Source organism: Urocitellus parryii, chromosome 16, assembly GCF_045843805.1.
Source record: "Urocitellus parryii isolate mUroPar1 chromosome 16, mUroPar1.hap1, whole genome shotgun sequence".
Classification (NCBI taxonomy): domain Eukaryota; kingdom Metazoa; phylum Chordata; class Mammalia; order Rodentia; family Sciuridae; genus Urocitellus; species Urocitellus parryii.
In genome coordinates, this window is record NC_135546.1 from 22,706,620 (window position 1) to 22,734,568 (window position 27,949).

Here is a 27,949-nt window from a genome sequence, read left to right on the forward strand (position 1 = left end):
TGCGTGGGGTGCTGGGTTCAATCCTCAGCACCACATTAAAATTAAATAAAGATGTTGTGTCCACTGAAAACTAAAAAGTAAATAAATATTTAAAAATTCTTTCTCTTTAAAAAAAGTCACAATCCTCCTTCCTCAGAATCTTGAGCCACTGGTATTTCAGGTGTATGCCACAGCACCTGGGGATTCTCAAGAATTTTGATAATTTCAGAGTCTTTCATAAAATTTGAAAAATAGTGGAATCTAAGCCTGATGCAAGTCTTTAAAACTTCTAGTACTCTGTACCATTAAAAAAACCTCTCCATCTTTATCTCAGTTTGTTCCACATAAGCATCACACTACAAAACTTTGTAAGAAAATGCATACATGAACAAAAATACGTGGTTCAAGGTCCAAGACGTTACTTGTTATTATGTTTGGCCCCCAAATTATGTCTTTAGTATGACAAACAATATTTTAATTCTCATCTAATCATTGTACATTCTCACTATTTGCTCAGCTACAACCCCAAATCCATCAGAAGATAGCCATCCACCTGCCAGCTCACATGACAACACTATTGTCCAAAAGGGACAGGCAGGTCCTGTCAGGAGATTCTATAGCCCTTCTAGGAGTCTGATTCCTACACTGATGTACTCACCAAGACTGAACTCCTACAAACAATGTCCACACCCCAGGACAGCTGAATTCACACTGCTCAGGAGCAAGCCTGCAACTACTGCCTTTGGAAAATGGATTTATTACAAAGAAGTCCTGACTGCGTCAAGTGCTCACACACCTCTATCCAATATTTATTTTAAATCAAAGTTGTAAAACTAGGAAATTGCCACACTGACTCATTGGCTGCAAAGAAAGTTTTTGGAAATCCTGGGAATCCTTCAAAGCTATCTTTTAAAGATGAAGTTTTACTGGATGGCTTATGCTGTATTTATCAAAAACAGAAGGGCCACAGCACACTCTTTTGGCCTTCCTTTCCAAATGAGCACTAAGACACAGCAAAAGGCTGGAACAGAGATAGCAGTGACAATCAACCCATCTTTGGCGTGTTGGCAAACTTCAACATTTGGACACAAGTATGTAAGGAACTCTTACCAATGATCACACATGATCCATGACACCTGATTAGGTTGTGGGTGAGGTTTTGCTCAGGAGGCTTTGAATCCTTGGGACAAGTAACTGAATCATTTAGCCTGAGCAGAAACATCCCACTCCACAGCAACTACTGCACAATATCACCTGATTGGAGGCTGTAGCTTTATTAGTGATGTAGGGCACATGAGGCTAGACACCCAAGGAATGTTCCAGGAGCACATTGATTAGGTTCTGAGGGGTATCACTTAAAATTTTTTGGTTCACTGCTTGGAATTTCATTGATCTTTATTTACATCCTGTGGGACAAACCTTGAGGTTTATATTTTTTGTAGGGGTATATATAAAGGTTTTTTTTTGTTGTTGTTGTTGTTTTGATTACTTCACAGAAAGTGCTTTGTGTACCAATTGTAAGTTTGGTCAGAGGTCTTCCAAGCTTTGCCACAAAAGCAGAAGTCTGTGTTATAACCCACATTGAGATCTTTGCAAAATCATTTCCTGACATTCTGTTGAAAGAAAATTATGGTGAAGGTCTCTTGAGAAGCTTATTTAAGATTATTTGCTGGAGAAGGGAGAGACGCTATATTAGGACATCAGAATGGGATGCTCTTTACCAAGCCTTTGGTCATGTAGTGTGTGTTAAAAAACCATCACACTGGCTTCTCTCCAGTATGAATTTGTTCATGTGAGTGAAGGTAAGAGGACTGAGTGAAGGCTTTTCCACATTGTTTGCATTCATAGGGCTTCTCTCCAGTATGTGTTCTTCCATGTTTATGAAGCTGATGGGATGCAGCAAAGGCTTTGCCACACTGCTTACATACATAGGGCTTCTCTCCAGTATGAGTTCTTTCATGAATGTTAAGGTCACAAGATCTAGCAAAGGCTTTGCCACACTTACAATCATAGGGCTTCTCTCCAGTATGAGATTGTTCATGTGAGTGAAGGTGAGAGGACTGAATGAAGGCTTTCCCACACTGCTTACATTCATAGGGCTTCTCTCCAGTATGAGTTCGTTTATGTATCCGAAGGGAAGAGGCAAAACTAAAGGCTTTTCCACATTGTTCACATTCATAGGGCTTTTCTCCGGTATGCATTCTTCCATGTATGTGAAGATGACGGGGTGAAGCAAATGTTTTTCCACATTGTTGACATCCAAAGGGTTTCTTTCTAGTATATGTTCTTCCATGTACATGAAGCTGATGGGAAAAAGCAAAGGCTTTTCCACATTGTTTATATTCATAGGGCTTCTCTCCAGTATTATTTCTTCCATGTGCATGAAGGTGAGTGGATGTAGCAAAGGCTTTTCCACATTGTTTGCATTCATAAGGCTTCTCTCCAGTATGTGTTCTTCCATGTGCATGAAGCTGACGGGATGTAGCAAAGGCTTTTGCACACTGCTTACATACATAGGGCTTCTCTCTAGTATGAATTCTTCCATGTGTGTGAAGGTCATAAGATCTAGCAAAGGCTTTGCCACAGTGCTTACATACATAGGGCTTCTCTGCAGTATGAGTTCTTCCATGTGTGTGAAGGCCACCAGATCTAGCAAAGGCTTTGCCACACTGCTTACATTCATAGGGCTTCTCTCAAGTAAGTGTTTTCTGATGTATTCTAAGTAATCTGGGATAAGCAAAGTCTTTCCCACATACCTTACATATGAAATGTGCATTCCCCCTGTGTGTGATCCTGTGCTTTCGAAGACTTGTGTGTGAAATAAACGTTCGACCATCCAGTTTACATTCATAGAGTTTCTCTCCAGAATGAGTTCTTTCATGTATTCTAAATAAAGAGGAGAAATGAAAGGCTTTCCCACATACCTCACATTGCAAAGGTTTACCTCCACTGTGTGTTATCATATGTCTGTGAACACCTGGGAGAGAAGAAGAGGCTTCACCACATTTTTGACATTCATAGGGTTGACACCCAGTATGAGTTTCTTCATGTCTTTGAATGTCATTGGAACAACTGATGACTTTCCCAGATACTGTACTTTCATATGGTCTATCTCCAGTTTGTAACAACATTTGTGTGTGAACACTTTTGAGAGAAACCAGAGATTTCCTATATTGTTTAAATTCACATGGCTTCTCTTCACATTCCTCATGCTTATAGTCTTTGTGTCCAGTGTGAGATGTGATGTGCCTATGAAGGAATGAAGGACATATGAAATCTTTTGCACACATAATGAAGTCACATGGATTTACTCTATTAATACTTTTCTTTGTTTGATTAAGAATTGGAATCGATTGGAAGGTTTCCCCACACTATTCTGTGGGGAAAGTTTGAAGTTTACCATAGGACTTCTTTGAAGAGGAGGTGACCAGCACATAAATGATTCCTAACTCATTCACAGTTTTCTATTTATTTATAGGTCTTTACATTTCTACCAACATCACATAAAGGCTAGATTTTCTGACTTGTTAAAGTTGCCTGAAAATAAAGAGATTGAAAGGAAACAATCCTTTGCAACACAGCTTCTCTATGGCTATTATTCACATAGTCATATTCACATGTGCAATTTCATAGTACTTTTTGCATGTCAAATACTTTGAAAAGACTGAATTCCTGTTATAGATAAGTATATATTTCTGGTAAAAATATTATAAGAATAAATACATTTCAAATTATGCATACTTCTTCGGTTGGTTTGCTTTAAAAATTATATGACAGTTCTCAGATTCCCTCACGAATTCCTCTTGTGGGTACAGTTACCTTAGGTTGCTTCCAGAGTTTTCAATCTGATCTTCAGTGGTGTTGTCTTCCCACTTGTTTCCTAAAATGGGAGAACATAACAATCTTTATGAATATTTAAAAGTTAGAAATGTTTTGCCAAACTGTAGGTGCCATTTATACTTCAATAATTCATCAACTGATTTCCTTTTCACCTTCTACATAAATGACCAAAATAAACACGAGTTCTCTATTTGATTAATTTTAAAACCATCATTATTACCTATAGAAGCCAGGTTTCTGAGGACTTCCATCATCACATCTCTGTAAAGGTTCTTCTGGGAAGCACCCAGAAAATCCCACTTCTCCTTGTTGAAGTTCACAGCCACATCCTCAAAGGTCACTGAGATCTGAAATATCCCTCAAATGTATAGTGGAGGCCAGGAGAGAATGACAGCATGAGAAATCTGCACTCAACATGCATGATGTTCACATGATTCCCTGGCCTCCAGATTAATTCCATGATTTGGTCCATCAAATCTTTACTGCACTCAATTTCTTATACCCATTCCAACACCAGATATTGGCTACCCAGAAGGCAAACATCATAGTGATTTATACCCTTCCTTTGGTGAGTTCACAGGAAGGAAGACAGGCTCCCAGATCACTCCTAACTTCTTTAATGGTTGCACCTCTATTACATGTCCTAGAAATGTCCTGTGTGGTACAGAGCTAATATAAGCACTTCTGATAGTACTTATCTTTAGAAAAGAAAGGTGATGAGTAGAAAAATTCAGGAATCATGAAACTAAGCATTTGAGAGAGATTCTGCCAACTACAGTGGCTCCCTGTACCTACAAGGTTAATATAGGCAACATGGTATTTACTGATGTCTTGTTTCCTCTGAAAGTCTATTGTTCCATACTTAAGGAAATGCCTAGAGCCAGCCCCCACTCCCACCCTCTGGGCATGGGGTCACTAAGGAGATTCCTTCATAGACAACATTTAGACAATATTTCACACAGGTGGTCACAATGTGTTAACTGGAGGTTGAGCTCATTCTGTGTGATTACACTAAGAACAACTAGAAGTTTGCAGGTGCTTTACTCCAGGACAAATTTAGTCAACCAGCTTACTATTAAATGAACAAAACAAACATGAGTTCTCTATTTGATTAATTTAATGTATTTTTTAATAAACACAGCAATTTGATAATTTCTTGTGGTTACTGTCAAAGCAGAATGGGGTAAGTGGAAAGATGGGACGTGTCTTAGAAATAACTCTATGACCCAAAAATGTCACCATGGGCTGGATATGTGGCTCAATCATTAGCACGCTGGCCTGGCATGCGTGCGGCCCGGGTTCGATCCTCAGCACCGCATACAAACAAAGATGTTGTGTCTGCCGAATACTAAAAAACAAATATTAAAAAAATTCTCTTCTCTCTCCCTCTCTTTAAAAAGAAAAAAAAAACAAAAATGTCACCTTGTCCAAACAACAGCCCTACAAAGTTTTATAACTCTCAGAACAATCTTCTTAATAAACAGCAGGCACTACTTTTCTAAGTCTCACAGCAACAATGGATATCCAATGATTGTCAAACTCTTCTTAACAGCAGCCGGTTCACTACCATAATATACAGTCATGAGACACATACCAATGTTCTGCTCAAGGACATTTTGATCAAGGGTGGGCCACATTTGCAATGGTTGTCTCTTGTGAAAGAGATTCATCGTGCCTGTAGCAATGGTGGTGCAAACAAACCTAAGGCAGAAGCTCTTCCAGAGTGTGGTAAAGCAACAAGTTTGTAGCCCAGAATTCTGAACTATCCCACACAATCTCTGTGTGAAAGAGGCCACCATTCACATCTGGAAGCATGCTATGTTGTCTGCACAGTGATGGAACAGACAAAGAAAATGTCCCTGCCACTTACACAGAAGCATACTCAAGGACTGAAACCATACAGAACCACCCCAAACAATGAAGAACCCACAATTACCCTCAGAGAAATCAGCCCAAATCTGTCATGACAATGATGCAGACAGGAGGGCTTCATGGACCTTCAACCAAAAGGGAAGCACACTGAGTTCTCAGGGTCACAGCAACACTCCACAGGACATAAACCACACCCCTACAAGTGCACCTCCAGTGAAATCCCATGTATGCTCAAAGAACATGAGAGCTAAACCAGAAATCAGATCAGAAGGAGCTGAAAAGCCTCCAGGGAAGGGGACATGAAACACAGGGCTCTGAACAGACACAGGACAAAGAGGTGACTCAAGAAAAAAGATGACCATTTTGAAAGAAAAAAATGTAAAAGTCCATCATAGGAAATTCATTGAGAACACCAGCGGTGGCTCTGTATTGGTATCTAAGTCATCCAACACACATTTCAGAAAAGAACAGCTAAAAGCAACCAATGAAACTGCCGCTTCAGAAAACATAGAGAAAGAAGAGCAAGGTAAACCTAAATTAACCACAGGTAGTTTGCCACAGTCTGGCTGGGCACAATTCAGGAGCCACTTGTCAAAAGAAAACGAACTTCACTTTTAGAACCGCACACTCCAAACAAAAAATCTCCTTAGGAAAAACCTTCGGAGCCCAACTCCCACCACCAGCTTCCCACAAGCCTCTCAACCTCCCCCACTCCTCCTGCTCTTGAGGCCGATTGGCTGGGTCACGTGGGTGGAGCCAAAAAAGTCCCCCAATTAGCAGCTCCATAGACTGAAAGGGTGGGCAAACATCCCAATGACCATCACCGCAGAGGAGCCAATCAGCAAGAAGTTCCTGGGGCCGCTGTGAGCCAATCATCAGCTGGCAGTCTGAAAGTTTGCTGGGGCCCCTTCGGCTGTGGCTCTCAACATCTCCCCCTCTCTGTTTAAACAACAAGCATGTGGCTTAGGGACTGTGCCTGCCTTAGGTTGTCCAATAGTACATATGGTCCTTACCCTTTATCTTAGGTTGGTACCATTGCAATTGGATCTTACCCGTCACTGACTACTGGTCCAGCATAGAGACACACCTGTGGAGAGGTCTTTGTACCATCGGGGGTGGTGAGGTTCTTTGCCTCACCTCTGTTGGCCCCCAAATTTTAGCTGAATGATCATGACAAGCAGAAGGGAGGAAGATACACCAAGCCAATTGACGGTTCCTTTTGGAAAAATTGTACCACCGATGACATCATCAGCAAAAATACCCCAACGCTACCACAAGTCACTGCCCCAACAGATAGTTCACAATGCATACAAGTGATACATAGTCCAGGGAAGTTCTGCAATCAGTTCAGTGATGGCTATTGCAGAAGCTGTAGATTGGTTTTATCTTTGTCTTCACCGGCACTGGAATGAAGATAGGAATTCTGGCAATAATGGCTAAAGAAAAAATTATGTAACATTCCAGAAGGCACTAAAAGAAAACAATTTTCTTAACAATTTACATTGTCTTTACTGGCACTGGGATGAAGATAGGAATTCTGGCAATAATGGCTAAAGAAAACATTATGTAACATTCCAGAAGGCACTAAAAGAAAACAATTTTCTTAACAATTTACATTATCTTGAAGAGAATTATTAAATATAATGAAAAGAAAAGGTGAAAGTAAACAGATCTGTTAATCTCCTTTTTTGTTCACATATTAAAACAATCCTCAACAGTTGTTTACCCAATTTAAAATAAAACTTTTAAATCACGTTGAAAAAATATTTGGATCCATTTTTTCATGAGCACTCATCATATATGATATATGCACATACGTACATACAAACATACAACATAAAACACAAGTGTGCACACAACATATAACAAGTAAAGGCCTTATAACATTTTACAGGTGAAATCTCCATTGCAATGTTTAAAAACTCTATAGTCAAAAAATAGAACTGATCAGCAAAACATTAACCTAGGTCTGTATGAGCTCAAAAACAAAATAGAACTTCATGATGTGGGAAAGGGCAATAATAAAATAGATATTGAAAAGAGCATCCTGGTTCTGTCAAAGATGTAAGGGTAGCCAAACTGGAGTTCTGGATATCAGCTCTTATGGATTTGAACCAAATCATCTTCTTTTTGGTCTGTAGAAATTGCTTTAGTTAGGGCTGGGGATGTGGCTCAAGCAGTAGCGCACTCGCCTGGCATGCGTGCAGCCCGGGTTCGATCCTCAGCATAACAAAAAATGTTATGTCCGCCGAGAACTAAAAAATAAATATTAAAAAATTCTCTCTCACTCTCTCTCTAAAAAAAGAAAGAAAGAAAGAAAGAAAGAAAGAAAGAAAGAAAGAAAGAAAGAAAGAAAGAAAGAAAGAAATCACTTTAGTTAATCTCTCTGGAATCCAAATCGGCTGCTGTTCTCCCTGTGGAAACACATATACAGACCCCCGGACTCCAGACAATTACTGGGTCAGGACCTTTCCATTGTCCTGTTAGAATATCCTTCCAAAGTACCTTGGGCTTATCTACATTTTTTTGGACACATATGCCTTTCTGCAGCACTAAACCCTGATGAATCCAAATTTTAAAAGTTTAGAGTAAAAAGGGTTATTTTAAGTTTTACTTTGGGGAATATATACCCCTTCCCAATTCCTTCTTTTTGCTTTAATAAGTACATTTTAATAGTTTGATGAGCTCTTTCAACTATGCCTTGTCCCTGTGGATTGTATGGGATTCCTGTTATATGAGTAATGCCAAATGTTGGCAAAAATTGTTTAAAAGAGGTAGAAGTATAACCAGGGGCATTATCTGTTTTTAACTATTTTGGAATGCCCACAGTGGCAAAATTTTGTAAGCAATGAGCTATAACATCTTTCCTTTTTTCTCCGGCATGAAGGGAGCCCATCAAAAATCCAGAAGAAATATCAACTGTAACATGCAAATATTTTAATTTTTCAAATTCTGGCAAGTGTGTGACGTCCATCTGCCAAATATGGTTAGGTATCAGTCCTCTAGGATTGACTCCAAGATTAACTTGTTGTAAAACGGTTACACAATTTTGACATTGTTTTATTATTTGTCTAGCTTGTTCCTTAGTTATTTTAAAATGCTTTTGTAAAGTATTAGCATTGACATGGAACTTTTTATGAAAATTTATAGCTTCTTCTAGTGTAGAGAAAATATGTATGTCACGTGTAGTTTTATCTGCTAAATCATTGCCCAAACTAAGGGCTCCAAGAAATCCTGTATGTGCCCTGATATGTCCTGTAAAGAATGAATCTTTTCTGTCCCAGATTAGACTTTGTATAGTGGAAAGCAAAGAGAAAAAGTAGAGGAAGGTGAAATCCTACCAGCATCTTCAAGGGATACTATAGCATTAACTATATGGACTATCGGAAAATAAATTAAATACCGAATCTTTAAACATCACAAAAGCTTGTAATACTGCATTAAGCTCTACCTTTTGAGCTGATTGTTTGGGTACTAAAAATGTAAAAGTTTTATCAGGTGTAACTATTGCTGCTGTACCATTATTTGACCCATCAGTGAATATATTTGGAGCATTCATGATACGTGTTTTTCCTGTCATTTTTTGAAAAATTATAGGATGCAATGACCAAAAAGACAATAAAGGATTAGATGGTAAGTGGTTATCAAATGAAACATTAGATTTGCACATGATTATTGCCCAAATATTTAACTCATTGGCTAACTCATCAATTTGATTCATATTATATGGAGTAATAATTTTATTGGGAGAAATTCCAAACACTCCCTTTGCTGCTTATATTCCTTTGAGTATTAATTGTCCTGCAGCCTCAGGATACCTAGTAAGAATAGTGTTAGGAGAATAAGATAAATGTATCCATAATAATGGACCTTCTTGCCAAAATACTCCTGTAGGAATATTTTTTGTTGGTAGTGCAATAAATAATAAAGGCAAATTTATATCAATTCTATCCAAATGCATATTTTCCATATATGTTTCAATGATTTTTAATGCCTTTCTTGCTTCAGGCGTTAACATTTGGGGTGAATTTGGATCTGATGGACCTTTTAGGATATCAAATAAAGGTCCCAGCTCTCCTGTTGGTATACCTAGATAAGGCCTTATCCAATTTATGTCTCCTAATATCTTTTGAAAGTCATTAAGTGATTTGAGTTGATCTACTCATCTTTGAATTTTTGGTGTATGGACCATGGTTGAGGATAATAGAACTCCAAAATAATTAATTGGAAAATTTAATTGTACTTTATCTATTGCTATCTCTAGATTATAATTTTTTAATAAGTTTGTGAGTGTGGCATAACATTCTAACAATGTGTTTTTAGCTTTGTGTGCTAATAATACATCATTCATATAGTGAAATACTTGTAGTTCAGGATTTTGATTTCTAAGTGGCTGGATTACTTTGTTAACATAAATTTGACACATACTTGGGCTGTTAGCCATCCCTTGAGGGAGTTCTTTCCACTCATATCTCTGATCAGGACCTTCATGATTCAGTGCAGGGATAGTAAATGCAAAACGTGGATTATCCTCAAGATGAATTGGAATTGAAAAAAAAAACAATCTTTAATATCTATAAATAAGACATACCAAGTTTTTGGCAAAGCAGACAATTGAGGAATCCCCAATTGAGCAGGTTCCATAATAACCATCTCATTATTCATGACTCTTAAATCTTGCAATAATCTCCATTTACCAGATTTCTTTTTGATGACAAAAATGGGAGTATTATGGGGAGATACAGAAGGTTGTATATCTCCTTCCGCTAATTGTTGTTTGACAAGGTCATGGGCTGCTTGTATCTTTTCTTTAGTCAGGGGCCACTGAGGAATCATACTGGTCTTTCTGATTTCCAAGTAATTTTTATTGTCTCAGTGGCCCTTTCTGAAAATCCAACCCATGTCTGTCCGTTGCTTGATCTATTTGTATTGGTGCTGCTATATCTTGTTCTTGTTTTTCTAATCTTTTTCCTTTCCTAAAACCTTGTCTAGTCATAATAGTGCGTGCATTTTTGTTGATGTTATTTGTTAATGTCAAACCTAACTGATCTAGGACATCTAGTCCCCTCAAATTTACTGGAAGATGATCCAATACATATGGCTGTATAGTTCCTTCACATCCTTCAGGATCCTTTCAATCTAATACCATTGCACTTCTATGGGGATTAGTCGCCACTCCTAGGCCTCGAAGTGTTTGAGTGGCTTGTTATAATGGCCAATGTTTTGGCCATTCATGATGAGAGATGATGCTAAGGTCTGCCCCTGTATCCAGTAGCCCATTAAATTCATGTCCTTGAATATTTAGTTTTAGCATGGGGTGAGAATCTAAATTTAAAGAAAGCATAGCCCAATCTACACCTGTGGAGCCTAATCCCTTGGAACCTCTTTCTACAGTAGGACTGGAAAATGTATCATGTAGGCTGGGTATTATTGGTAACTGTGCTATTCTGTCTCCTGGTGAAATTACTGATATACCCTTTGGAGAACTGGCTATAATTTTTATTTCACCTTCATAATCGGGATCAATTACCCCAGGACTTATCAAAAGTCCTTTTAGAGTAGAAGAGCTGCATCCCAATAATAAGCCTACTGTTCCTTTGGGAAGAGGTCCTTTCACCCCTTTGGGAATTATTTGAACTCCCATCTCTGGAGTTAGTACTGATCTGACGGAGGTGCAGATGTCCAACCCTGCCTTCCCTCTGGTTTGTCTGATGAAGGATCTGATGGACAATGTGTCCTGGGCACCACCCTGATGGGGTTTCTGGGCTCCTCCAGTGCTCCGTATATTTGTGGTTTGGGGCCCCGGAGCATTGGGCCTCCCTGTCCATTTTTTGGCAATGGAGCCCGATGCGTTTCTCCATGATATCGTGGATAAACACCTGGTCCTTGTTCATTTTTTGATATTGGAGTACCCTCTATGGTGGTTTGAGAACGGCATTCATTAGCCCAACATTTTCCTCTACAGCATTGGGGGCAAATACCCCGTATTCTACTCCTTTGATACATACTTTTGTTAAACCCTCCTCCTATGGGGCAATTCCTTTTAAAATGTCCTGTTTGTTCCCAATTGTAGCATGTTCTTGTCCTGGCATCTAAAGCCTGTTTCACTGCAGCTGCCATGACTTGCCCTTGTTCATTAATGACTCTACATAATTTAATATACGTGTTTAAATCTTCATATTTCCAATGGTCTAATGACTTCTCTGCACCAATGATTCTCTTGCTCATAGGCCAGTTGTTTTATTAATGGCATTGCTTGTTCTGTATTCCCAAAAATTCTGGTAGCTGTTTGAATAAGCCTATCTACAAATTCAGCATAAGATTCATTAGCTCCTTGTATTACCTTAGATAATTGACCTTGTAAACCTCCATGCCCTTTTAATGTCTTCCATGCCCTAACTGCATCTGCAGCAATTTGTGCGTATACACCAGGATCATATGCAATTTGTTGCTGCGGATCCTCATAAGATCCCTTTCCTAACAACATATCTAGATTTCTCTGAGGATAACCAGCTGCTGCATTTTGCCTAGCCGTCTCCTTGCAAAATTCCTCATTGGCAACCTTCCATAACAGATATTGACCTTTATTTAGCACAGATTTATACATATTAGCCCAATCTGCTGGCGTCATGTTCAACTTGGTAATCGATTTGACCATGCTTACAGTGAAGGGTGCTTGAGGACCATAGGTTGTTACAGCCTCTTTTAGCTGCTTCACTTTTTTGAAATTTAAAGCATGGTGAATTCGCTGCTCTCCTGCCTCAAATACAGAGCATGTTAATATTTGAGATCCTGTCTCAGGATCCCAACTATCTACTGCGGAGGTTGGGGTCCTCCCAGCATATGGAGGTGGCCTTGTTGGTTGGTCACTTAAGTCCTCTGGTGATAGAAAGGTGTTAGTAGCAGTCTCCTGTTGTAACTTTCCCCCTGATGGCTTTTTCTGCTTTACACTTTCTTTCTCCAACTAGTTTAAGAGGCCTTTGGACTAAGCAAACAAGATACGAACATCCACAATGGCAATGTGCCAACTGGCAGAGTCCCTGGGCTTTCCTTTTCTATTCTTTTTAAATCTTCACCATGATGGTTCCACTCTGAGATATTAAACAACTCCTCCTTAAAAAGCCATGGGCTATATTTTTGTATTGTATCAACGTATGTTCTGACTGCTCTTGATTTTACTGGGATGCCTCCTTCCTCTAACAATTTACTTAACACTCTTTCAGTTTGTATTTTACTAATTTCTGATCCCATATTTCTACTATAATACAACCCAACAAGATGACGCCAAACAAAACCATGATAGAATGAAATAAAAATGTAACAACAAAAAATCATTATAGCCTTTCTATCCTCCTGAAATGTGCATCCGTCCTTTCTCCCTATCTGTTCCTCAGACGTAAATAGTTTTTCCTCAGATGTGAGCGGTTTTTCTTCCTTCTCACTCATCTCCAGGGACAGGCAACTTAAAACAAAAGTGAAGAAAAACAAAAGAAGAATCTTAAAATGGCTACCCATCCTCTCACCCTGCCCTCAGGGGCAAGCAGTTTACCTTATCACTTACCCTCAGTCATTCCCCGTGCGGCCCACCAAACACCGCAGTCTGGCTGGGCACAATTCAGGAGCCACTTGTCAAAAGAAACAAACTTTATTTTTAGAACCACACAGGCCAAACAAAAAAGCTCCTCAGGAAAAACCTTCAGAGCCCAACAGCCTCCACCCACTTCCTACAAGCATCTCAACCTCCCCCACTTCTCCTGCTCTTGAGGCCGATTGGCTGGGTCACGTGGGCGGAGCCCAAAAAGTCCCCGAATGAGCAGCTCCATAGGCTGAAAGGGCGGGCAAACAGCCCAATGAACATCACTGCAGAGGAGACAATCAGCGAGAAGTTGCTGGGGCCGCTGTGAGCCAATCATCAGCTGGCAGTCTGAAAGTTTGCTGGGGCCCCTTCAGCTGTGGCTCTCAACAGTAGGTAACAGAGAAAGTGTTGATGAAACCACAATCAGGAAATCCGCAGTCTGCAAAATCAAGTTCTTCATAAACATCAGCATCACTGATTTATTAACAAAAGGCTAAGAATACAGAGGACAGAGACTGGGGTTGTGGCTCAGTGGAAGAGTGCTTGCCTAGTGCTTGAGAGAAACTGGGTTCAATCCTCACTGCCACATAAAAAGAAAAAAAAAGGAAAAGTGTAAAATATACAATAATATTAAAGAAAAAACAACAAGAACCGAAAACCTACTAACAGATTTAAAAGTGTAATCATCAACAATGCATTGGGACTATACATTCACTATAATGAATTGTTCACAGTTGTGTGCTGAAAGGGTAAAATTTCTAAGCTGGAAAGCTTGAATTAAAATGTTAATGATTAAAATGTTAATGATTCAGTTCCTCTGTTACACCCAGAACCTGAAATTCCTGAGATAGTTAAGACAACGCCCTACTGGCCATTTAACCTAGGGCCCTGTGCAGTTTGTCACAGGGCCCAAACCAATCAGTTTGAATGTGTACCCCCACCCCCCCACACACCCCCCCACCCCCCCCACCCCCCCACCCCCCACCCCGCTTAGGAATGACCAATCACGCCCGCCTGACCTGTTCCAGCCAATGAATGTGCTAATCATGTCTCAGAGTTGTTGTTCAATTTTCCCATGCCTCATGATGATTTGTTCTGATGTATGCAAAGCCCACCGCCCTCTCCAGAAAGTGTACTTAAGCTCTGCTTGATCTCTGCTCTGGGCTCTGGGGTGCTCTCCCTTCTTGAGTGAGCATGGAGCCCCAGCGCGCTGGAATGGATCCCCAATAAATCCCCTTTTGCCAATTGCATGAGGCCAGTCTCTTGTGTGGTCTCTCCCTCCGACGCTCCGCCGGACCCTTACAGTACATGATTCCATCTTCAAATACTCCCATAGGTTTATTAGAATCCAATCTCAGGCTAGGACTTTGTGGTTTGTTCACTGTAGTTTTTCAGTAAGAACTGATGTCACTGTGCTGAACCACAGAGTTTTGCCATTTATTTGAAAGAGTGGATCATAGTTTTGGTTTTCTTCACAAATTGATGTGGGTTTTAGGGAACTTGTCAATTTCTCTCCAAGTTTGAAGAATGCACTGAATCCTTATGTCAATTTGTGGTGTACTGTTTTCTTTTACTTTTTGGGAAATTTAAAAAATATATTTATAAGAATTTATTTGACTTTTACAAAACAATTATAGAATTCACAAAGATTTAACAAAATTCATGCCCAATTGAAGTTTATTACAATTATCTTCCCTAGACATGTTAGGCTCAAATTCAGGACCCTCAAAAGACCACCAGAGACCAAGATCCATGTAAGCAGCAAAGAAGTGTTTATTGGGAGCTAATTCGGTCCCCCATGTGCATCCAGCAACTGGTGATGCTGAGAGGCCCGTAGCCCAGGGTTTGCAGCAGTTTTATACACTCTTTGGGGAAGGCAGGGACTTCACATACATCATAGCATCTCTTGGCAAATCATCACACACCGAGGGAAAATCATAAAACAACTCTAAAACATGATTAGCACATTCACTGGTGGGAACAAGTTGGGTAGGGGTGATTGATTAGTACAGAGGGGGATTCATTTGAACTGGTTGGTTTAGGCCACGATGGTTTTAGGTGCTGAACTACATGGTTTCACAACATGTTATCAACCACTATAAACTACTGGGAGGGTCATCTGGCATCCCAGGTATTTTCCGTGTCTCATGCTGATTGGTGGCTGCTAGGGGGTAGCTATGGGTCCCCATCTAGACTGAGTCAGGGACACCTGGCACAGCTGATATCTCCTGTTATTTGCATACAAACAACTCAGCAGGGTGGGCTTATGCCTAGCAGTGCTCTGTGGGCATTTTCAAGGACAAGGGTCATGCCCCCTTCCTTGGACAGGCTTTGCTCTGAGTTACAGGCTGATTTTTCAGACTCAGTGGCATTTTGTAACAAAGGTCAGAGGATCTCTGATCTCTGTGCCCTTCAACAGATGAATGGATAAAGAAATTTTGGCATATATACAGAATGGAATACTATTCAGCCTAAAAGAAGAACGACATGATGGCATTTGCTAGCAAATACAAGGAAATGGAGAATACTATGCTAAGGGAAATAAGCCAGTCCCAAGAAATCAGAGGTCAGATGTCTTCTCAAATATGCAGATCTAATTCACAATAAGGGTGAGGTTCTTGGGAAGAATAGAGGAACTTTGGATTAGACAGAGGAGAGTGAAAAAAGGGGAGGGGCTATGGAGGTAGATTGAAAGTAAAAGAAATCAGATGTCATTACCCTCTTACATATATGACTTCATGACCTGTGTAACTCTATATCATGTGCAACCAGAAGAATGAGGAGGTATAATCCACCTATGTAGAATGTGACCAAATGCATTCTGCTGTCCTGTGTAACTAATTAGAATCAATAAAAAATCTTTTCAAAAGTTCATTGTACATTTTTGTATAAAAACAGTATCTAGTACTTGGGAAATAATTCCAAAGTATTTAAATGAAATCATGAAGATTCATAGAAGGTCATTGAGCAAGCAGAAAGCAGTTAAGATTATAGTGGGAGTCTTGAATCAATCATCACTCAGAGCAAATTTAATGTAGAAAACAATAATAACAGAAAGAAAAGAATTCAGAATCCAAGTAGGAAATAGGAGTCACATCCTGAATGTGAACTTGGACTCTGGGAGTTCAGCTGTCCGTCAAAGCACTGCGTCTCTCTGCCCAGCCACAGGGTGCATTTGTGAATGGGCTGCAAACTCTTCCTATTTTCTGTGTTTCCTGCCCCAGGATTTCTGCTGAATGCTGTGACTAAACATTTGACCACTTGTCCTCAAATTCCACTTCAGATCTACTTCTGAAGAAAACGTTTCTCCTCCCACATGAAGAATGATATAAACATTTCAATGGCTTAAATATGTTTAATTACCCGCACCCTCAAATCTCACTGCCTTGCTAACCCGTGTCCAATGAACAAGTCACTTTCTGGGTTTTTTTAAACTTCTTGACTCTTTTTCAAGCACATGTGCCTCTTCCTTGCTCCTCTTCATCCTCACATTGTAGGAAACTCCGTGGAGACTTGGGACAGTCTCCCTTCACCTGTGGGCTGAGGCCAATGATTTGCTTTTATTCATGAGGGTGAATAAAAAAAGAATTGGGAAGTTGCTTCAGCAGAACCCAACATGCCTGCTCTGTATTGAACAGGTGATTGAGAGCTGCCTAGGCGGGGAAGCCCTTCACCCGGGTCTTGAAGAGTGGCAGCTGCACTAACTGCACTTAAGCATTAAGCATTAAGAGCTCCTTAGGCCCAGGGATGCTCCTGAGCTGCTCAAAAGGTGGGAAGGAGAAGAGCTGAAGGGGGGAGGACAGGATGGAGCAGCCAAGGACACATTAATCAAAAACCTTGTAGCTCCCTGTATGGAGGGGCAATTCCTGGGACAAGCTATCTTAACAGCAGACTGGCTCAAGGGCAGGTTCCCCATAAGTGTTTAGGAAGGGCACTGAAGGAATTGACATTTCAATCCCTCAGTGAACAGTCTCCAACATGCCAGGCTCATCAAAATTGGCCTCACCCCTTTTCCCTGTCTAGACTGACTGGTTTAATTCTGGCTTCACCCCAGGCCCTGCGTGCACAAAGGAGCAAGAGCCCAGCCCCCTAGAGATTCCAAATGGGGAACCTGGTGGAGCTGAATTCCCACCAATTCTATGAGGGGGGTGGGGCTGTCCCAAGACCCTTGGAAGGAATAAAAAAAAAAAAAAAGGAGGTGTTCCCTAAACTGCCCTGGCTGCCTTGGGAGTCATCCTGCTTGTGCTGAAAGGGTAAAGTTTCTAAGCTGGAAAGCTTGAATGTAAAAGATTAGGTATTATTAAGTTCCTCTGTTACACCTAGATTCCTGAGATAGTTAAGACAACACCCTACTGGCCTTTTAGCCTAGGGCCCTGTGCAGTTCATCACAGGGCCCAAACCAATCAGTTTGAATGTGTAACCCACTTAGGAATGACCAATCACCCCCGCCCCACCCGTTCCCGCCAATGATTGTGCCAATCACGTTTCAGAGTTGTTGTTCAATTTTCCCGTGCCTCATGATGATTTGTTCTGATGTATGCAAAGCTTCCCGCCCTCCCCAAAAAGTGTACTTAAGCTCGGTTTGAACCTCTGCGTGGGGCTCTGGGCTGCTCTCCCTTCTTCAGTGAGCACAGAGTCCCAGAGCGCTGGAATGGATCCTTAATAAATCCCCTTTTGCCAATTGCATGGAGCCAGTCTCTTGGGTGGTCTCTCCCTCCGACGTTTAGCCGTACCCTTACAGTGCCCCATCCAGAATAAGCAGCTGCAGAAGCCCCAGCTTCACCAGGAGGTGGGGACCCTGGAGAACCTGTTTCCAGGCGCCACACCCCTGGCTCAGAGTTGGGAGGTTAATCGGATGAAGTGAGCCACCAGGGTCCAGGTGCTCACCCAGCAGCCCCGTGGGCGGAGACACCAGCCCAGGCAGGATTGCGCCCAGATCTGGGGTCAAGGTCCTTCCCTGGTGCCAGTGAACAGCCATGGGATCCACGCAGAGGTGCGCTCGCAGGCCCAGGGGACGTGCCTAGGCCACCGCCAGGTACTCGGGACCTGGCGACTGAGCCACTCAGGCCTGGGGAGGGAACGAGCGCGAGACCCTGGAAAGGAAGCCAAGGTGCTCAGAAATGGCGAGTCACCAAAACCCAGCCCCAGGCGCATTCTCTTCGTGGCCCAGAAAGCAGCCCTGGGGTGGGGCGCACAAGGAGGTAGGGGGCGGAGCAGGAGGAGGGGCCCGGGTTGAGCCGCTGGAAACTGCCACTGGTGTCCCGCTTCAGGGTCTCTCTCCCCTCCCCCCAGCACTGAGGGTGCCTCCAACACTAGGGCCTCCACTGGACCCCTGCGCTGCCCCTTCCCCTCCTAAGTCACTCCCCACTTCGCTCTTGGGAAAAGTGTCCACCCTGAAGCAGCTCCGCGGTGCCCAACACTAAGGCCCGCCCCCAGCATGTCCAGTCCCCCCATCCTAGGGCACACCCCTTGCGCCACCCCACCTTAAGGCCTAGTCTCCCCCTAGATAGGCCCTGGTGGGCTCCTGGGCACTTCCACTCCCAGCCTCAGCTATGTGTTCCCTGCTCAAACTGAGGCACGCCCCTTGCTCCACCCCCAGTACATCCCCCTTTAGGACACGCCCCCTTGCTCCGCCCCCTGCAGTCCATTGGGCACTTTAGAACACGCCCTTGCACCGCCCTCCACCCTGTGTCCCCCTAGGAAGGCCCCATCCAGCTCCTGGGCCTGTCCCCCTAGCAGCCCCAGCTCCGGGGTGCCCAACACTCAGGCCCGTCCCTGGCCCACCCCCAGCACGCCCACACCCCCACTCTAGGACACACCCCGCCCTGCTCTAGGCCCCCAAGTCCCCCATCCCGCCCCAGCACAACTGTGCAGGGCCTTATGACCCTCCCCCACCGCCAACTAAAAACCGCAGGGTGCGGACCCTAGACTTTTCCTCATCCCCGCCCCCGCCACAACTGCCCCCCCCCCAGCGCTAGGACAAGCCAGTCCCGCTGTGGGTCTTCCAGTCTGCCCACTGCGCCCTTGCGTGGCCCAATCCTCCAGCAGTGGGACCGGCCTCCAGTCCCCCAGCCCCAGGGTGCAGAAGATCTATGGCAGCCCCCTCCACTTTCCTCTGGGTACCCTCCCCCCACATTGTGACGTCACAGTGACTCCGCGCACCTGCTCTCCCAGGTTGCCCCACCCCCAGCGCGTCCAGGATAGCTGAGTCCCTCTGGGTCCTGGGGCGGGTGGAGCCCAGGACCCATCAGTGAAGCTCCTAGTAGTCGCTGGGGCGGTGGGGCGCCTGGCCCCCTGTTCAGAGGCTCAGGGACTCTCTTCTCTACCGGCTGCACTGCGTCTCTGGGGTTGCTTTGAATCCCCCATCTGTGGTTTAAAATCCTAGTGTCCCTGTGAGTCTGGTCCTGCTAGTGCCCTGCCTAGATTATAAATTATACGTTATGACAGGCATCTATATATACTGGAAAAGTATAGACTATATAGGGTTAGGTACTAGCTGAACTTTCAACATCCTCTGAGATTTTTGGAATGTGTCCCCAGAGGATAAAGAGGGGACCTCTGCTGTTTGCATGGGGTTAAAGTGGAGGGAACTTTCTTATTAGGAGGGCTCAGTGTCTGATTGCTTGCTGAAAATCTCCAGTTTGGGTGCAGGGGGGAAAATGGGCCTCTCTCAGCTTTGGTCTTGATTGGCCATTAGCAGTAGGGACTACACCCTGCTTTTCTTGGGCTGCTGGATTCCCTGCAAAACCAGAGGCTTCCCACAACTGGATAATTTTCTTGGGGCTCAGTTGGCATCATAGGAGTTCGGTTCAATCCCTCACCAGACACCTGACATCTACATATGCATGGTGTAAACTTTGCATGCCAAATCCTGTACATTTATTTCTTCTGTAGGGACTCCACCCTGCTTCTCCTCCTTGTATGTTGGCTTCTGCAGACCTGTGAGCAGAAATCACCGAACGCCTCCAAGCCAAACATCCTGCAGATGCTCTGGGCATCGGGGATGATGGTTGCTGTGAGAACCTTACACTGAGGTAGAGTGCGGTTTTGGTGTTGGGGTGCTGCGTTGTGTGCAGTTTCGTGGAATAATTCACTTAAAATCGACCAGTGCAAATGAAATTTCTTAGTACTGCAGAACTCAGCATCAAAAATGACTATTTTCCAACAGTAAAAATAGGGTCTTAGCCCTCTCAAACGACTTGAGGGTTTTTCTGGGGCTGCTGTAATAAATAACCAAAAACACAGGGACTTAAATGTAATCCAGGCACCACCACCCCTCCCCCAGCCCTGGAGTGTGGAGGCTGAGACCAGAGTCCCAGGCTGAGCTCCATACATGGGCTCCAGGGAGGCTCCTCCTGCCTCTCCAGCTCCTGGGGCTCCAGGTGGCCCCTGGCAGAACAATATAGTGGCCCCTCAAAAGCTTAAGATTGAATCACAATATGACCCAGCAATGCCATCATTGGGTTCAGACCCAAAGGATTTGAAAGCAGTGAGTCCAAAAGATACTCGCATACCCTGTGTTCACAGAAACCCAGTAGGACTGGAGACTAGGGAAAAACGCATGTCTTAGTGGGGTGTGGGGGAGCCAGAGCCAAAATGGTGGCCAGGAGAAGGTCTGAATGGGGGTCTTTGGAGGCCAGAGGATCTTAGAGAGTGTGGTTATTTTCTTATTTTGGCTAAACTGGGTAGAGGGTTACACACAGGCTTGTAAAATTGTACTCAGTTCTGAGTACTTTATTCTCAGGGTTAGCAAATCACTAGAATTTTACCCCAAATCCATCAGCCTGAATCTTAGGTATCCATTTATGAACGAGCCATTCCTCCACCCACCCATCTGTCCATGTTTTCATCCAGGCATCATCCATTTTTCTATCTGCCCATCCAGTGGATGGATAGATGGATGGGTGGGTGGATAAATGGGTGGATGGTGGGTGGGTGGGTGGATGGATAGATGGGTAGATGAATAGATGATTGCCTGGATGGATGGATGGATGGATGGATGGATAGATGGGTGGATGGATGGATAGATGGTTGCCTGGGTAGATGGATGGATGGATGGGTGGATGGTGGGTGGGTTGGTGTGTGGATGGATAGATGGATAGATGGGTGGATGGGTGGATGGTGGGTGGGTGGATGGATAGATGGGTGGATGGGTGGATAGGTGGGTGGGTGGATGGATGGATAAATTGGTGGATGAGTGGATGGATGGATGGATGGGTGGCTTGGTGGGTGGATGGATGGATGAGTGGGTGGATGGGCAGGCAGATGGGTGTGTGGATGGGCAAATGGATGAATGGATGAATGTATGTATGTATGTATGGATGGTTGAATAGAGGATGGGTGGGTGGGTGAGTGGATGGATGGATGGAAGGACTGACAAGGTTCTTTAGCCTTGGTCCTACTGGTACACTGGCCCAGATCACTCTGTGTGATGGGCCCATCCTGTGCATTGTAGGATGTTGACCAACATTTCTGGTCTCCACCTGCTGCTCCCCAATAGCACCACATCCCAAAGTGGGACACCTCCAGTGTCTCTGCACTTTTCCAGTTGTCCTCAGGGGAGCAAAACTTTTCTTATGGGAGGTAACTGAGTGGTCAGCTTTAGGCGCATGAAGAACAAGGTCTGAGATTTTATAGCTTAGCTCCCACCAGATGCAGCCTCCTCCAAGGGAGAAGGGAAGAGAGTAGCACCTGTCATCTGACAGTCCGTGGGGAATTCCTTGAGCTCTAGGGGCTGGGTCACTGCCTTTGTGATACGTATCTACAGTGAAATTCTCAATCTATTTTTGCACGTCTGACTGCAAAAGCTCTTAGGTGAAGTGTTTCATCTTCTCTTTGAATTTTGCACCTGAGAAACCTGGTAGGAAACTCAGGGTGCACCCTTCGTGGATGCTGATGGGATATTTAAAGCATACAAGCCCCCTGGGTTGCATACCCCCCCAAAATAAGAAAAAGCCAAAAACTTTGTCTTTGTGTGTGACATCGGTCATCTCTTCCTTCAAATGTAATTTTGTGGGGTCCATCTTCCTATAAGAAGCCCTGCGATGTAACCACAGAGTTATTGTGACAAGGGGTCCCCGATAACCCAACCTAAGAGGAGAATGTCACCACGCAGATGTGCATTTTGTACCCCGAACCCACCTAAGGTCCTGGCTGAGCCCAGACTGCCTGGGCTCAGAACCCACATCATTCCCCAGCTAGACAACAGCGTCTCTCACAGCCCGTGTTTATAATCACTGTGCAACATCTGTCATTCATGACCCCCAGAAATTGAAACGGCCAAGGTGTCTCTGTGCCAGCCCCCCAGGCCAAAGCCAAAATTCAAAATCTGGGGTGCCCTTTGTAGCTTTGGCAACAGCTGAGGTGGGGGGAGGGCTGTAGGAGGAACTGCCCAGGGTGAGCCTCATCTGTCCTTTGCAAAGTCAGAGAAGTGGGCGCACTAAGACAGGTGCCACGCAGCCCCGGGAAGTTCCATGCAGGCCTCTTCTGAAGCCCAGAGCATTCCCAAACCTTTCCCAAGTTACGTTCATCTGATTTTCTCAGGACTCACAATATCGACGGCTGACGAAGGAGGGCGTGAGACTCACCGAGCACCTGGCGCCGCCCCCCCCCGCCCGCTCTGCACCTGGAACAGAGTCACTCCAATCAGGTGGGTGTCGCAGGGACTGTGGACAGCAGCTCCCTGCTACAGCCTGGACCCCATCACTGCTCTGGCTGGGTAGGGATCCCGCAGAGACTGGAAAATTGAAAGCTAATGTGCCCTCCTGTCTCCTTCCTGCAGTGTGTGCTCCAAACATGACCTCGTATGCCCTCACCCTTCATGAGCCTCAGCCCCCATGGGTGTTAAAACCCACACACAATACCTGGCATGGTGGCGCATGCCTGTCATCCCAGCGGTTGGGAGGCTGAGGCAGGAGGATCATGAGTTCAAAGCCAGCCTCAGCCAAAAGGAGGCCCTAAGCAACTCAGTGAGACACTGTCTCTAAATAAAATGCAAAATAGGGCTACAGAGGGGGCTCAGGGTTTAGGTACCCCTGGGTTAATCAAATGGGAGTCACAGATAACCACACACCTCTTCCTGAGGTCTAGATCTTCCCTAGCTGATCTGGGACACACAGCATGCTGCAGGTTCTGCAGGAATCATGCTGATACTCAGAGAAAAAAAATGCTCAGGGAAAAAACACCCAACACAAATGTCTGTGCACGTCTGGTACAGGAGAAAGGTTCTTTTCCTTCTGGTATTTTCCACGTACCAGCTCTTGTCTCATCAAATTGCCAGGTAGGTGCCCTTGGTAGGCTGTGTGGAGGAAGCTTTCTGGGACTGGATGACCACCATCATTGGTGGATGAGAAGCAGAAATACGGTGATTGACAGGTGAGATACAATGCTCCATAGATGATGATGGTGATACCATCAATGAAGAAAGATGGATTAATGATGCTCAATTGATAGCAATCCTGTCAATAGATAATAGAGGAACAGGTGATAGCTAATGATGGGTGATAGAGGTATATAGAGGTGACAGATGCATAATGCACATACAGGTGACAGATAAATGATGTGTGGATAGAAAGGGGATAGAAGAAATGTAATGGTACCTGGATGATAGGTAAAGATAGATATATAGATAGATAGATAGATAGATAGATAGATAGATAGATATACTGGATTGGTTCTCAGGATAGGCAAGGTGTGTCCAACTTATGCAGCTGACATTGGGGCAGATGATGCTCAGTGGTGCGGTCATGCTGTGCACAATAGCACATTCAACAACCTCTCTGATCTGCACCCACTCCCTACCCAGAGCACCACCTCCCCACCTTCCCCAAGTGCTGACAGCCAGATTCTTGCCCACTGTCCCCTGGTGGCTAGAATCCCTTTGCTAAGACCTATTCCTGGCAAAGGGAACATAAACCTTGCTCTGCCGTGGGATCCGCAGGAATGGACAACGATGAGTACCTGGTCCTCTGCTGGAATGCAGGCTCAGGCAGGCTTCCTGCCAACGAAACCACTTTTGCAAAAATCCAAAGGAGCAAGGCTATGCCACCAGCCTCGTAAGTATTTGAACACCTGATTCCCCTCCCATCCAATTGTCAAGGGACCAATTTCCTCTGGAGGAAAAAAAAAAAAAAAAAAACCTTTCATCCTTCTCCGCCTCCTGAGTTGGTATCTGGCTCTACTCCGGCCCTCTTGGATGGTTTTCAGTTCAGAAGTTCTCCTCATTGCAGAGGTTTGGGGTTCTTTGATATATATTTTGCATTGTTTCCTTCTATGAACCTGTCTATCTTCTTCAGCCCCAAGGAATCAGAAAGCTCTTCAGAGCCTGGCTCCACCACCTGTAATTCCAGTAGCTTGGGAGGCTGAGGCAGGAGGACCGCAAGTTAGAGGCCCACCTCAGCAGTTTAGCGAGGCCCCAAGTAACTCAGCGAGACTCTGTCTTTAAATAAAACACAAAAAGTGTTGGGGATGGGGCTCGGGGGTCGAGTGGCCCAGAGTTCAATCCCTGGTACCCAAAACCAAAAGCAAGTCTTGGTTGAGGTCACTCATAGCCTCTGCTGATTCAGGATCTGCTCTTTGGAGGTTTTCTTTCCCCTGACCGCATCCAAATGGCCCCGGGGTTCTTTGTCCCAGGTAACAGCGTGCGCCCTTTGTGTGGCTGACAACCCACCCCCACTCGCAGGAAAGTGGCACCAGGGCGTGAGCTGCGCGTCCCGCGGTGACCACTGCCACCACCCGCTGAACCACAGCTTCCACTACTTCTATGGACTGCCCTTCACCCTGATCAACAACTGCGACCCTGACAGGCCCTCAGACCTGGGGGTCACAGTGGCTGCCCGGTTCAGCCGCTAAACCCGAATCCTGGCTCTGGGCGTCCTGACACCCATGGCTGTCAAACTCAGTGGCCTCCTCTCGGATCCCTAGACCGAAGTTGGGCGCACAGCCAGCCTCGTCTTCACCACGTGGTTCTCCAGCTGTGGGTTCCTGCGACTCTGGAAAACTGTGTGCTCATGCAGAACCACCAGGTCACCGAGCAGCCCATGGATGTGGGGAGCACCACCAGACGGATGCTGCAGGAAGCCACGGCCTACATTCAAAGGTGGGGACCCTCACGATCCGGGGTGGGGGGCAGTTTCTGAGCCGTGAGCTACCCTGGGGTCCCATAGCAGCAGGAGCATTGAAAAGGTCCAAACTCACACTTCATTCACAAATGAAAGTAAGCTATCCTTCTGCATGGCTACATAGTATTTCACAGTGTATATGCTGAAGGATTTCTTTATGGAGTCACTTTGCCCATGTCTGTCATCCTAGCAGCTGAGGAGGCTGAAGCAGGAGGATGGCAAGTGGGAGGCTAGCCTCAGCAACTGAGAGAGGCCGTAAGAGACTCAGTGAGACTCTGTCTGTATAAAATATCAAAAGGACTGGAGAAGGGTCTCAGTGGTGAAGCACCCCTGGGTTCCATCTCTGGTGCTAAAGAAAAAAGAAAAAGGAAAGGTCCAACCTCTTTGTATGAATTGGTTTCCACACTTGGATCTCTGCGTTGAGTTACCGGGTTGCACTGGAAAGTATCCAAGTAGTGGTCGTGCATCAGGAACTCTTTCCAAGGCCCAGGGAATGCCTGAAACCCCAGAGAGTACCCAACCATTAATATATAAGTAATAAATAAATATTAATACATATAGAATAATACATAGCTATTTCCCTATGCGTACATACCTATGAAGATATTTAATTTATAAATTAGGGAAAGTCAGAAATTAGCAGCACCTAATAATAAAATAATAATGAAGGCAATGTTCTGTAACACAGGGTGGGTGGGTGGGGTGTCCCTTCCCTCCCTCTCAAAATATCTTCCTGTAGTATACTGACCATGGATATTGTTTTACTCAGACAAAATTGCCACTGTGACCAAAGGTCCCAAGAAGAACATTTTGAGGAGGAAGAGTTTATTTGGGGCTCATGGTTTCCAAGGTTCAGTTCATGGTTGGCCGACTGACTCCATGGTTCTGGCCCAAGGGGAGCAGAACAAAATGGTGGAAGGGCCTGGAGGAGGAGAGCAGCTCAGGACAGGGCACCAGGAAGCAGAGAGAGCTCTGCTCACCAGGGACAGGAATAGAGACCCCAAAGGCACAGCCCAGGGATCCCCTCCTCCAGCCACACCCCACGTGCTACAGTCACCACCCAGTGAGTTCATCCAAGTGCATTAATCCACTTCTAGGTCACACCTCTCATAATCTAATCATTTACCTGTGAACTTTCTTGCATGATCTCACTCATGAGTTTTTTTTTTTTTTTTTCAAAGCTAGTAAGTGAACTCATGAGTTTTTGAGGGGACCCCTCACAGTGAAATCCAGCAGGTGAACCCAAGTCACGGATGCAGCACATTCAAGGTCCACTGTGGACACCATCATCTCCCGTCCATAATTCCAGTGGTTTTCTAATTTCACAAACAAGAACAGGCCCTTTCTCCTCTTTGTGTCCCAGCTGCACGTCCACACTCCTCTGGTGACCTTGAATGCCTTCCTCAGGAGAAGCTGCCATGGTTTATACAGAGACAACGTGGAGGGGATGGAGTGGTTTGTAGGTAAGTCAAGATCAAGAACGGGGGAGAGTACACCCCATTCGTGTCACTTGTTTGTTCATTTCTTCCCAGTGATAGTCTAATTTTGCACAAAACCAATCATTTCGTTAGCAGTCAGTTTTGTGAGAAGCTGTCATTCAGCGTCACCCTTAGTGGTTACAGGAAGCAGAGAGAAAACGTTAGCTTTCAGCATGGTGGAGGAAAAGGGCTCTGCTTTCGGGGCTTGGACAAACGCTAGAGAGAAGCAAGAACTTGCAGACTCTTCCATCTGCGAGGGTTTCCTGGAGACGTGGAAGCCCTCGCAGGTCAGGTGACATGTCCTTGCACGAATATCCTGACATCTGAACCACGTGAGAGGCAGATGTCCCCAAGGAGGACAGCAGCTCACATCCCTCATGAATTGGCCTCTGTGCCTTCAGGGGTCGGAAGGACCGCTGGTCTCCATGGTGCAGGGAGATATTGCTGGGTTTGCAGGTGTCCCGTGCTCTTCTGATCATGGCCATCATAAACTTTGCTGCTATTGGATGTGGTTCCTTTCATGTGGGCTTGAATCTGTCATGCCTTTTCCTCGCCCCCGCCACACTCTCACCCTTTTATTAGGGCACTTGACCCCACTGGCACTGCACATCAAAACCATACCTGCTGACGACATCCTGGATATTTCTTTGCAAGTCTCTCCTGGTTTTCGAGGTGATGCGGTGCTAAGCAGACCTGGGCACGACAGTCTCAGCACCGTGATCACACATGTCCCTGTGGTCTCTGGGCTGGGGGCTCTTTCTGTGACGGTCCAGTACAAGGTGGCTTGTGCATAGAATGGGAAGCGCATGCCCCCAGCTGAGACCCGTGTGAGCGCTCTCTTTGACACCTTCCACCTTCTCCACGCTAAAGCCCTCCAAGCTCTTGATTAGAACCGTCTGAAGAACTCCACGATCACCTATTAGGACTCCGATCATGGAGGGTTAATGGAGGCCACAGATGAACACCAGCAGCTGGGGAGGTGCAACGGGATCTACAGAGGTGAGGGGCTAGCCACGGGGAGGGACAGAGACAGGGAGCCAAAAGAGTCCACATCCGAGGTTCCAGAGCATGGAGACTATGGAGGA

At 44.7% G+C, this 27,949-nt stretch overlaps 1 pseudogene; it reads left to right on the forward strand.

Annotated features, from left to right (window-relative positions):
• The window catches only part of LOC144250635 (arylsulfatase D-like), a 54,706-nt pseudogene extending 27,048 nt beyond the window's left edge, over nt 1-27,658 (forward strand).
• The last annotated feature ends 291 nt before the right edge of the window (nt 27,659-27,949 follow it).